This window comes from Canis lupus, chromosome 7 (assembly GCF_011100685.1).
Source record: "Canis lupus familiaris isolate Mischka breed German Shepherd chromosome 7, alternate assembly UU_Cfam_GSD_1.0, whole genome shotgun sequence".
Taxonomy (NCBI): Eukaryota; Metazoa; Chordata; class Mammalia; order Carnivora; family Canidae; genus Canis; species Canis lupus.
In genome coordinates, this window is record NC_049228.1 from 5,540,069 (window position 1) to 5,552,575 (window position 12,507).

The window sequence follows — 12,507 nt, forward strand, 5'->3', positions numbered from 1 at the left end:
TTTGACAAAATACAGCATCCATTCCTGATCAAAACTCTTCAGAGTGTAGGGATAGAGGGAACATTCCTCGACATCTTAAAAGCCATCTACGAAAAGCCCACAGCAAATATCATTCTCAATGGGGAAGCACTGGGAGCCTTTCCCCTAAGATCAGGAACAAGACAGGGATGTCCACTCTCACCACTGCTATTCAACATAGTACTGGAAGTCCTAGCCTCAGCAATCAGACAACAAAAAGACATTAAAGGCATTCAAATTGGCAAAGAAGAAGTCAAACTCTCCCTCTTCGCCGATGACATGATACTGTACATAGAAAACCCAAAAGTCTCCACCCCAAGATTGCTAGAACTCATACAGCAATTCGGTAGCGTGGCAGGATACAAAATCAATGCCCAGAAGTCAGTGGCATTTCTATACACTAACAATGAGACTGAAGAAAGAGAAATTAAGGAGTCAATCCCATTTACAATTGCACCCAAAAGCATAAGATACCTAGGAATAAACCTCACCAAAGATGTAAAGGATCTATACCCTCAAAACTATAGAACACTTCTGAAAGAAATTGAGGAAGACACAAAGAGATGGAAAAATATTCCATGCTCATGGATTGGCAGAATTAATATTGTGAAAATGTCAATGTTACCCAGGGCAATATACACGTTTAATGCAATCCCTATCAAAACACCATGGACTTTCTTCAGAGAGTTAGAACAAATTATTTTAAGATTTGTGTGGAATCAGAAAAGACCCCGAATAGCCAGGGGAATTTTAAAAAAGAAAACCATATCTGGGGGCATCACAATGCCAGATTTCAGGTTGTACTACAAAGCTGTGGTCATCAAGACAGTGTGGTACTGGCACAAAAACAGACACATAGATCAGTGGAACAGAATAGAGAATCCAGAAGTGGACCCTGAACTTTATGGGCAACTAATATTCGATAAAGGAGGAAAGACTATCCATTGGAAGAAAGACAGTCTCTTCAATAAATGGTGCTGGGAAAATTGGACATCCACATGCAGAAGAATGAAACTAGACCACTCTCTTTCACCATACACAAAGATAAACTCAAAATGGATGAAAGATCTAAATGTGAGACAAGATTCCATCAAAATCCTAGAGAAGAACACAGGCAACACCCTTTTTGAACTCGGCCATAGTAACTTCTTGCAAGATACATCCACGAAGGCAAAAGAAACAAAAGCAAAAATGAACTATTGGGACTTCATCAAGATAAGAAGCTTTTGCACAGCAAAGGATACAGTCAACAAAACTCAAAGACAACCTACAGAATGGGAGAAGATATTTGCAAATGACATATCGGATAAAGGGCTAGTTTCCAAGATCTATAAAGAACTTATTAAACTCAACACCAAAGAAACAAACAATCCAATCATGAAATGGGCAAAAGACATGAACAGAAATCTCACAGAGGAAGACATAGACATGGCCAACATGCACATGAGAAAATGCTCTGCATCACTTGCCATCAGGGAAATACAAATGAAAACTACAATGAGATACCACCTCACACCAGTGAGAATGGGGAAAATTAACAAGGCAGGAAACAACAAATGTTGGAGAGGATGCGGAGAAAAGGGAACCCTCTTACACTGTTGGTGGGAATGTGAACTGGTGCAGCCACTCTGGAAAACTGTGTGGAGGTTCCTCAAAGAGTTAAAAATATACCTGCCCTACGACCCAGCAATTGCACTGTTGGGGATTTACCCCAAAGATACAAATGCAATGAAACGCCGGGACACCTGCACCCCGATGTTTCTAGCAGCAATGGCCACGATAGCCAAACTGTGGAAGGAGCCTCGGTGTCCAACGAAAGATGAATGGATAAAGAAGATGTGGTTTATGTATACAATGGAATATTACTCAGCTATTAGAAATGACAAATACCCACCATTTGCTTCAACGTGGATGGAACTGGAGGGTATTATGCTGAGTGAAGTAAGTCAGTCAGAGAAGGACAAACATTATATGTTCTCATTCATTTGGGGAATATAAATAATAGTGAAAGGGAAAATAAGGGAAGGGAGAAGAAATGTGTGGGAAATATCAGAAAGGGAGACAGAACATAAAGACTGCTAACTCTGGGAAACGAACTAGGGGTGGTAGAAGGGGAGGAGGGCGGGGGGTGGGAGTGAATGGGTGACGGGCACTGGGTGTTATTCTGTATGTTAGTAAATTGAACACCAATAAAAAAATAAATTAAAAAAAAAAAAAAAAAAATGTTTTATCATATAAAACCATTTGGAAAGCTCTATTAAGTGCCTACAATATGGCAAAACAGTATTAAAATAATTATTGTGAAAAAAATTATTGTGGCCACTGTAGCACCAAATTATAACAGCTGTCAATTTTGTCCGTTCAAAGGCTATTTATAATTTCAGTAGGATATTATAGATGTAAATACTATATTAAGTTTAAAATTTCTCAATCTGAAAACGGGCTTAACCAGATTTTGGTCAATCATAACTTTAGCATAATGAATCAACCTGTATTTCAAGTTTGACATGAGTATGATATATCCCAAAGCACTGACCAATGTTAATTATTATTACTTTGCTTTGGATTGTGGATGACCCAATTATTTTGGCAGGGAAAACAAATAAACACTCAGAGATGTAGTCTTTGGCAACAGTTTATTTCCCATAGGTTCACTGTGGAATTTTACAAGTCAGTAGCATATAGGATCATATCTTTAATAAGCCGGTAAAGAAATAACATACTCTAAATCAATTGTAGTCCAACAAAAGACAAAACTGCAAGCTGCAAAACAAAATACATGCATTTAGTTGGGGATTGCAATCTGGGAGACAGATTCAACCAAAATCAAAAGTGTGCTCTGGACAAGAGATAAAAGAAGTTAGAGTTTTTAAAGAGGAAAGAGGGAGGGCAGCCCGGGTGGCTCAGCAGTTTAGCGCTGCCTTCACACCAGGCTGTGATCCTGGAGTCCTGGGATTGAGTCCCACGTCGGGCTCCCTGCATGGAGCCTGCTTCTCCCTCTGCCTATGTCTCTGCCTCTCTCTCTTTCTCTGTGTCTCTCATGAATAAATAAATAAAATCTTTAACAAAAAAAAAAAAAGAGGAAAGAGGGAATTTAGAAAAGTTATTTTGAATGAATTGTGATTGGTACTGGTATAGCTACTGTAACATGAATCTGTATGTGATCAGTTGTTAGGGCTAGTGTTCCTGGAAAGTCCATTTTAACATGCAGCAGATGTCTTGACTTTTAGGTGAGTTCAGCAAGAATTCTGGGAATTTGAGACAGAAGATGTCCATAAGCTGCACTTCCTCAGTGTCCTCCAAGCTCCATTTTAAATGACCTTCTTAGCAGTGCTTTATTTTATTCTCTCCATTATCATTTCCCCCTTTTGACTGAGATGTTTCTACACAGAAATCACCAATGATATCCCATTGCAATGCTGGAGTGGCCAGCAACCTGCACCAGGTCCATCAAGTCCCTAGGAGGGGAGAGTCTTGTGGTTAGGCAATATTCATCATGTTTAACCTTTATGCAAGAGTCTTATGGCCACATTTGAGAAACAAGGAGGTTTAAGGAAGTGGGCCTTAGACTTGTTCACTTTTCTAATGACTTTCACTTTTTGGATATCCGTTGTTATGTTTGATGAATATTTTTAAGCCTTTAATCAACTATTATCTTGAGTAACGAAACCATGGGTAGAGTACTATTTAAAATAATAATTAATACAATTTTTAGACTCAAAACACAAGAGTCCCAAATCCTGAGAGTAGCCAGTTAACAATATTAGAGAATTTAAAATCAAATAATTCTAGTATAAAGCTTGAATTTCTTTTTAAGGATCTAGCTAATACGAATAGTTTAGTGGGCTCCAATTCCACTTGTTGAGAAGTGTTTAAGTATGGCATGAGGTTTTAGCTATGGCACAAGCCCCTACTTGGACTGCAGTAAATAATCTAACACTGTTCTATGATGCTAGGGAACCTAAAGATTTTTCTTGAACCTTAATAGCTCAGGCCATTCAGCTAGCAATTCAAATAACTGTTGTAGTTAAATTTTGTGACATGATGTTATATTGGAAGGTGGTGCCAACCCCCAGCCAGGAAAATAAACCTTGATAGAGATCATTACGGATATCACCAGAAAAGCCCATAAAGAGCATGGCAAGCTTGTTAAACATGATGAATATTGACTAAATATGATGGAATGTCCACAGCTATTATCTTAACAGAGAGATTTTCATAAGGATAATTTTCTTATGAACAGGGCCCTTTTCTTCATTTGATGGGAGATTAATTGGGATCTAAGAATGGAAAGAAGGTGGCCCCAAAGGCACTAGCCAGTAACTCAGCTATCTAAATAATCAAATGCCTAAGGTGTGGTAACATGTGTACCAAGATATATCCTTTAGGGGTGCATAGACTTCCAGATAGTGTTTGTTTACATTTTCATTTTGGGAAAGTGGGAGAAGGACAGTATCTAGCCAAGGGATAAGAGGGCCTTGGGAGTCCAGAGGTCTAGTTAAACACATCTCTCATAAAATCTTGAGTTGTCAAAGGATAGTATCAGAAGGCTTGGTGCATTTGAAGGTCAGTACCTTCAAACAGAGATATCCAAAGGATTTGGTCTAATGGAAATGAACAGTTGGAAAAATTTCTATTGGAATAAATGAAAGATATACAATTTGTATAAAGGTAATTCTAGGAAAAGGAGGATGTGGGTTTCTACTTTTTGCTAATTAAAGTTCTGTTAACATAGGAGGTGATATCTAATTTTTTCTAAGTTTTTAATTCCAGTTAACATGCGGTGTTATCTTAGTTTCAGGCATACAACATAGTGAGTCGGCACTTCCATACATCACTCAGTGCTTATCTTGACAAATGCCTTCTTCAATCCTCATCACCTATTTTATTCACCCTCCCCCACCTCCCCTCTGATAACCATCAGTTTGTTCTCTATAGTTAGGTCTGTTTCTTGGTTTGTCTCTTTTTTCCCCCCATATGAGTGAAATCATATGGTATTTGTCTTTCTCTGACTTATTTCATTTAGCATTATATGTTTTAGCTCTATCCATGCCATTGCAAATGGCAAGATTTTATTCTTTTTTATAACTGAATATTTAATATTGTGTATGTGTGTGTGTGTGTGTACAATTCAACTTTATCCATTCATCAATAGATGGACACCTGGGTTGCTTTCATAGTTTGGTTATGGTAAATAATTCTATGATAAACAGAGGGGTACATATATCCCTTTGGATTAGTGTTTTTGTAATTCTTTGGATAAATACCCTGTAGTGTGACTGCTGGATCATAGGATAGTTCTATTTTTAACTTTTTGAGGAACCTCTATACTGGTTTTCACAGTGACTGTATCCATTTTAATTTGAGGTGGTCTCTAATTTAGGGGTAAATGAGTGTAAAACACTGTAAAACATGAAGGCTTTTCTTGAGGTAAGAATATCTTGACACAATAAGTGTTGGGGGTGGGGCGTTCAGTAACTAATGGAAATATTTGGGACCATGGATAAGTTAGATATAGGTAATATTATTAGTAAACAACCCCTGAAAGATGTACAGTCAGAAAAATTTCCCTAGCAAGGGACTGAGATATCTGAATTATAGTACTGTTCTTCCAATGGCAATGAGGTAGAAGAGAAATATTAAGCCTCATGAGAATTGGTGTGATGACTCTTGTGAACATAATACTGGCCTGCTCTTGAGTCTTGGGAGAGTCGTCTCTACAGATGTCATCTGCTTTTTTTTCCCTATGCAAGTGTTAAAGGGCTCTGATTGGTTTGGTGGTTCAGTTAGATGTTGGAGACTTTTTAAAATAGGAAACATAAACCCCTGAGTCTATGACTTCTAATTTAGCAGCACAAGGATTAGTCAATAATACCTGGTGTGACCCTCCATAACTTGTGGAGGGAATCTTGATGGAATTGTTTTTTCCAATAAACTATATCTCTGGGTTGAAAGCCATGATGTTTGAGGTGTTCATCTCCCTGCAAAAAGTCTGTTCTACCCATTTCTCATTTCCTTAAGGGGCCTGAATTAGTCCCTTACAGTAAGTCATCACCTCACCTTTAAGTAAGCTGAGTTCATATGTACCTTGATCTGTTCTCATTGGTCTTCCAGTTATTATTTCAAAGGGTGAGAGTTTAGTCTCCCAGAAGGAATAGGTCTAAGATTCAATAGTACCAAGGGACAAACTTGTAGCCATGGCAGGTAGAAAAATTCCATAAATTTTGCCAGTTGGGTTTTTATAATGTCATTGGTACATTCTACAAGGCCAGATGATTGAGGATGATAGGCAAGTTGCATAATTGGCCAAATGTGGCAAATGACCTATAATATCTAACCAGTGAAATGGGTGCCTCAATCACTATGAAGCTCTGAGGGCAATCCCCAATTTGGAATAATCTTTTCTAATGACATGTTTCTATTGCTAAGGCCATAGCTCTGTGGCAAGGAGAGGCTTCTGCCCAGTGAAAAAACACAAATGTTTTAGTAATGGCTTGTGTGTTGAGATGCTGGCAGCCGGATAAAATCCAGTTGCCATATCTCAAAGGGGCCAGAAGGGAAAATTTCCTTTTGAATTATGAAGGGGTTTTCCAGGGTTATGTTTAGGGCAAAACTGACATTTTTCATAAATTTGAGAAGATATTTTGTTTTTGTTTTGTTTTGTTTTGTTTTGTTTGGGTTTTTTAATAATAAATTTATTTTTATTGGTGTTCAATTTGCCAACATACAGAATAATACCCAGTGCTCATGCCGTCAAGTGCCCCCCTCAGTGCCCGTCACCCATTCACCCCCACCCCCCGCCCTCCTCCCCTTCCACCACCCCTAGTTCGTTTCCCAGAGTTAGATACTTTTGGAGATGGTTTCCAAAAGTATTATTTTCCCTGAAAGAACATTTTGTCAGTATTTCAATGAGTAAGTTCATGAATATAAGTAAAACTTTGGACACTTTTTTTTTAATCATGCAGGTTACCTCACTACTAATGATCAGTAAATTTCAGATTCACTTTTAAAAGGTCACCTCAGTGGAGTAAGTTAAAACTGTAAATAAGTCTTGTTTTGTTGATGTGAGAACTAAGGACTCGATTTCGGACTTATTTAACACTTTCTAGGAGTCGGTATCCAGGGGAGACTGTTTAACCAACATGGAGCTGAAGTCCAGCTGCCAGCACGAAGGTCTCATGTTGCTAGAGCACGTTGCTAGGGAACCAAGGGCACTGGTGTTGATGGGCAAGATGATCTTTGCAGGGACACTGCATGGCTTTCGCCACTGCCAGGAAGAGAGTCATCCTAACCATGGCAGGAGCTAATTGCCCCTAGGTCTTCAAGGCCTCACACACTCTCAGTTTTATAGTCTAATGTCCCCTTGCCATTCTTGTTTTGCTTCTTCACATGTTTTTATTGATAAGCCTGTGGCCGGGGCCCTCAGCCACTGAGCTACTAAGTTCTTATAAGTGAGAACCGATGAAATGATGACATCCTGATACCATGTACTTCATTGTTATGTCAAAACAACTTCTGAAAAAGTGTTTTACCTTTGTTAGAAGTGGATTTGAAATCACATCAAATTAGTACACAACAAAAGTAAAAGCTGAAGGGATCTAAACTGCCTTGCCAGGAGGGGCCAGGCTGGCTGGCCAGAGTAGCTTTGATTCCTGGTAAACCTGTGACCCCAGCAAGCAACCAGCCTAAAACGGAGACTGACTGTTGCCAGTTTAAAAATGCCTGCCACCTCAGAAAGATTTACAGGGGTGGGCTTTCTTCACCCTGCAGGCTGTGCATGTGGCTGGGAACCAGTCCCAGAACCACAGGCTTGGAGGACCTCAGCCTCCCAAGGCCAGCTTTCCCCCACCCCCCTCCTGTTAATCTGTTCAATGTTAATTTAATTCTCAGGCCAGCTAGAAGAACCTTGAACCTGATGCGGGACTTGATCCTAGGACTCTGGGATCATGGCCTAAGTCAAAAGCAGATGCTCAACCCTGACCTATCCAGGTGCCCCTAAGAGCTTGGCTTTATGATCAATGAGAATATGCTCTCTGGTCTCTGCCATCCAGGTCCAAACCTGAAAAGTTGTCCCCAATATTTCCATTAAAAGGTTTATGAGTAAAAAAAAAAAAAAAAAAAAAAAGGTTTATGAGTTTGAGTTACTGTTAAGAAGATCCTAATCACCATGGCCAGATAATGGATCCTTTAATTTGGCTATGTTTGAAGCGAAAAAATTCATTGTAAGGGGTTCTCAACTGTCTTACTAGTACAACAGCTAGCCTTAAGGACTCTATTTGAGAAGATGAAAGAACAGGCATTAGACTTAAAGCAAAACCTAATGTCCACATTTGAGCTAAATTCCCCTTATCAAAATCTGTCCCCATCTGCGTGTTTTAGCTTTCCTTTCCCTACATGATTTTAAGAAAGCACTCCAGCCTAATCTCTTGGTTCAAAGTATACAGGTCACTAATATAAATGCTGAAAGCTAGGAAATGAATTTAACAACACAAGCTCCTAAAATCAGCATTAAGGCTCACTTTACTTCTATTTTATAAGGCTCTGTAATTAGGCTGTGCCAGCTTTAGGCATTCTTATACAATGTCCTTTGCAGATGTATTCTAGACTCCCCCCCCGCCGCCCCCACAACAACAAAAAAATTGTTTGCTGAACAGCAATATATCTTTTAAATTATAAAGCCCTTTAACTCCCTTTCACAAGATTCTACCAAATTTAGAGAGGAATTCAGAAGATTAGTAGCCATTTACAACACCCCCCTCACAGAGAAAACAGATGACCCAAATTTCTCCTTGGCCCTCCTACAACAATCAGCGGAAGACTGATGTGCAGGGACTAATGGAAGCCAGCACTGAATCATGAATGCCTTTGTTAAAAGGCCTAATAAAGTTCTATCAAGGACTTTCTTAAAGTCTTTAATTTAAAAAGCAGGTCAGCCCCTTAATATTCAGGCTGCAATTCAGTTCTTCTGGGGAATTAAAAACAGTCGTTGTCTTGCAAATCTCCACAAAACCAAAAATGCAATTTTACAAACAAATGAAAGCCCATCTATCTTTATGAATCCCTAAACTTCACTTTTTCCTCTCAAAACCTTACAGAGAGTACAAGAGATCAGAATATAGGACAGAATTCATGACTATTTTGTCCCAGTAACCATTACCCCAAAACTCTTGGAGATAAAACTTGTATTCTTTCACTATCCCTTAAAGTTATGAAGCATAGTTTCTTTGAAATGTAAACACAGCCTATAATCACCTGACACTGAAGGGGGAAAAAAAGGGTAGAGACCTTTTTAAGACACAAACTACTAAAACAGCTCTTATGCCCAAACTCTAGCACAGCCTCCTTAAGATTACTTACAGGCTGGGTGATGGGCACTGGGGGGGGGGGGGGCACTTGATGGAATGAACAAGGGGTGATATGCTATATGTTGACAAATTGAACTCCAATAAAAAATAAAATTAAAAAAAAAAGATTACTTGCAGGGACAAATATAAAGTCTTCTCTAAAAATAGTAAAAGACTTTAACTATGTAAGGAAGTAAGCTTAATTTCTTCCAACTATTATGTGTGAACTAGTGAGTTTTATTTTATTTTTTTTAATTTATTTTTTATTGGTGTTTAATTTACTAACATACAGAATAACCCCCAGTGCCTGTCAGTGAGTTTTATTTTAAAACAGAAGCTTAAGAACTCTGTCTCTATGTATGTGAATGTATGTATGGTAGATAGTATTTTTCTACCTCCAGAAGGTATGGTCAAAATTGAGAATTTTATGAACATTTAACTTTTTCAAGCCCTTAATTTTCTTTGCACCAATGAAATAGAGCTCTTTTACAAATTAAATAGAAACTTAATCCAAATTAACTTCAGGTTCATGTGATCTGGGAAAATATATTCAACATTAAAGCTATTTTAAGGTTGTTGGTTTAATAAAAAAATATGCCTTTATATTTATCAGCAATAAAAACTTTTATCCTGCCTACCTTTTCTGAAAGTCAAATAAGTTCATGTTATATTTAGATTTCAAAAATTTCTACAACAAAAAATAGCTTAGGAGGATGACTGGGTTTATCTGAGATGTCATGGAGTTTTTCTGGGTAACCTAAACATGAATTGTTAAAAAGTAAATTGAATAGATAAAAACTTTGCTTAAAACACTTTTATCTATAAGTTTCACTATACCCTTTTTAAAAGATCTTTTATTTACGTGTTTTAGACAGAGAGAGGGAGAGAGAGAGAGAGAGAGCAAGCACAAGTGGAAGGGGCAGAGGAAGAGAGAGAGAGAATCTCGAGCAAACTCTGCACTGAGTGCAGAGCCTGTTGCAGGGCTCCATCTCATGACCATGAGATCATCACTTGATCAAAACCAAGAGTCAGATTCTTAACTAGTTGCACCACCTAGATGCCCCCACAAACCTTTTTGATAATTTAAAATTTTAAGGTTTTGCCAGGTTAAATGATGAGCTGTTAAATACATTGAATATCTAGATTGTTTCCAAATAAGATAAACCTACGTCTAGAAATTGTTTCATTATTTTGTCTTTTTTGCTTACTTGTTACAGAGAAATTAAATTTGGACCTGTTAGTAAATTTTGCTGTGTTTTGTTGAAAGATTGCACTGTGAAACAGCACGTTTCTAGAAATTATAAAATGTATTCATAAATTTGCCAATCTGAAGAATGCTAGTAAGGGACACCTGGGTCTGCCTCTCTCTCTCTGACTCTCATGAATAAATAAATAAAACCTTTAATACAATAATAAAGAATGCTAGTATAACATTCACAATTACTTACTGCTTATTTTATAGCTTTGGTCACACATATTAGAAATTTTTAACCCTTAACAACTTTAATATCTAGTGAAAACTAAGAAGGAAAATGTTTCTATATGCAAGAAAAGAAGGATGTATGCTTTCAGTAAAAGAAGTATGAGGAAAGTGAATGAGAAAAAAGAGTGATTTTGTCCTAAAGTGAGGCTGGTTATTTATATAGGATAAACTTAGGGCAAATCTGAATTTAAAAAAAGTTTTGAAAGTATTTTAAAAAGGGAATTCTAATATGTGATCAAGATTTAAATGAATTTTTTGTATGATTAAAATGAATTTATTTAAAGAAGAGTTTTAGTGTCAAAGTAAGATGTCATGAAATTAAAAGTTTGTTTTTCTCGGGGACACCTGGGTGGCTCAGTCAGTTAAATGTCTGACTCTTGATTTTTGGCTCAGGTCAGGATCTCAGAGTTGCGAGATGGAGCCCTGCATTGAGCTCTGCACTGGGTGTGGAGTCTGCTTAAGATTCTCGCTCCTCCTCGCCAAAGTTTGTTTTTTTCTGTCAAATAAACAATCTTCCTACATTATTGGGCTGGTTTTAATAATTATAAACAAAGGCTTTTCTTTACCTTAATGTAATCTACCTAGAAAAACAAAGATTCTATGTTTTGTCTTTATCAGATCTTTGATTACTTACAAAAAACTAAGTCTATTCAGTATTGAAAGAGCTAAGGCTTTGGTTCCCATCCAAGATGGCAACGTACAAAGACCCTCATCTCCTCCACAGACACGTCACCTCTATACCTATTTATAAAGCAGTTCTTCCTGAAGAACCACCAAGGGCTGACTGAACAAAAGATATTCTGCACAAAAGATAGGCCACCTAGAGAATGGTGAGGTAGAAACATGGTAATAAAGGGATACTCCCACCCCCACCCCATGCTGCAAAGTACAGTGGGAAAGGATGGCACTGAAGAACTGTGAGCTGATTTCCCTGTCCCGGGGCAAAGGGAGAAGAAATTTGTTTAAAAGAGCAACTAGTTTATAAAAGAACCATCCCTAGAGCTCCACCAAATGTTGGGGGCCTGGTGAACATGGTTTACACTCCCTCTCCACCTTAGGACTGCAGATGGGACCAGAATTCCACGCACCATAGCTGGCCTGCGACCTCAATGATACCAGGGCCCTAGCCTGGGCACAGAATAAAAGCCACAATTTAAAACAGAAAATAGAATATAAAGGAACTAGCCCTAGAATCCTGCCAGCAACTCTCCATGTCAAAGGAGTTGGTGAGCCCAATAATTTGTGTTCCTTCTCTACTTTGATAGCATGGACAGGATTAAGGTCCAGATGCCCTTACCAACCTACTACCTCAGTGAGCCCCAGGCTCCTAGCTGACACCGGCCCTAGCCATCCCACCAGGACAGTCCCAGCACGGTGCATACCAGGACATCGGGGGCAATGCTAACTACAGCTCCAGCCATCACACCAAGGTGACACAGGCACAAAGCACCCTCTAACACTCCAAGTCCATACCACTGAGGCTCCAGGTAGCCATTAGGGCACTGCCAGTGCAGAGTTCTCTGGGACCTTCTGGAACATGCCTGCTTCAGCGCCAGCCAGCCAGTATCCAATATCCCATGCTGGCCCATTGTTGGCTTTGGTTCCAGTCACCCAGCCCCTGCACTGAGAGCCCAGTGGCACCACAGTCCATGCCCACTTCAC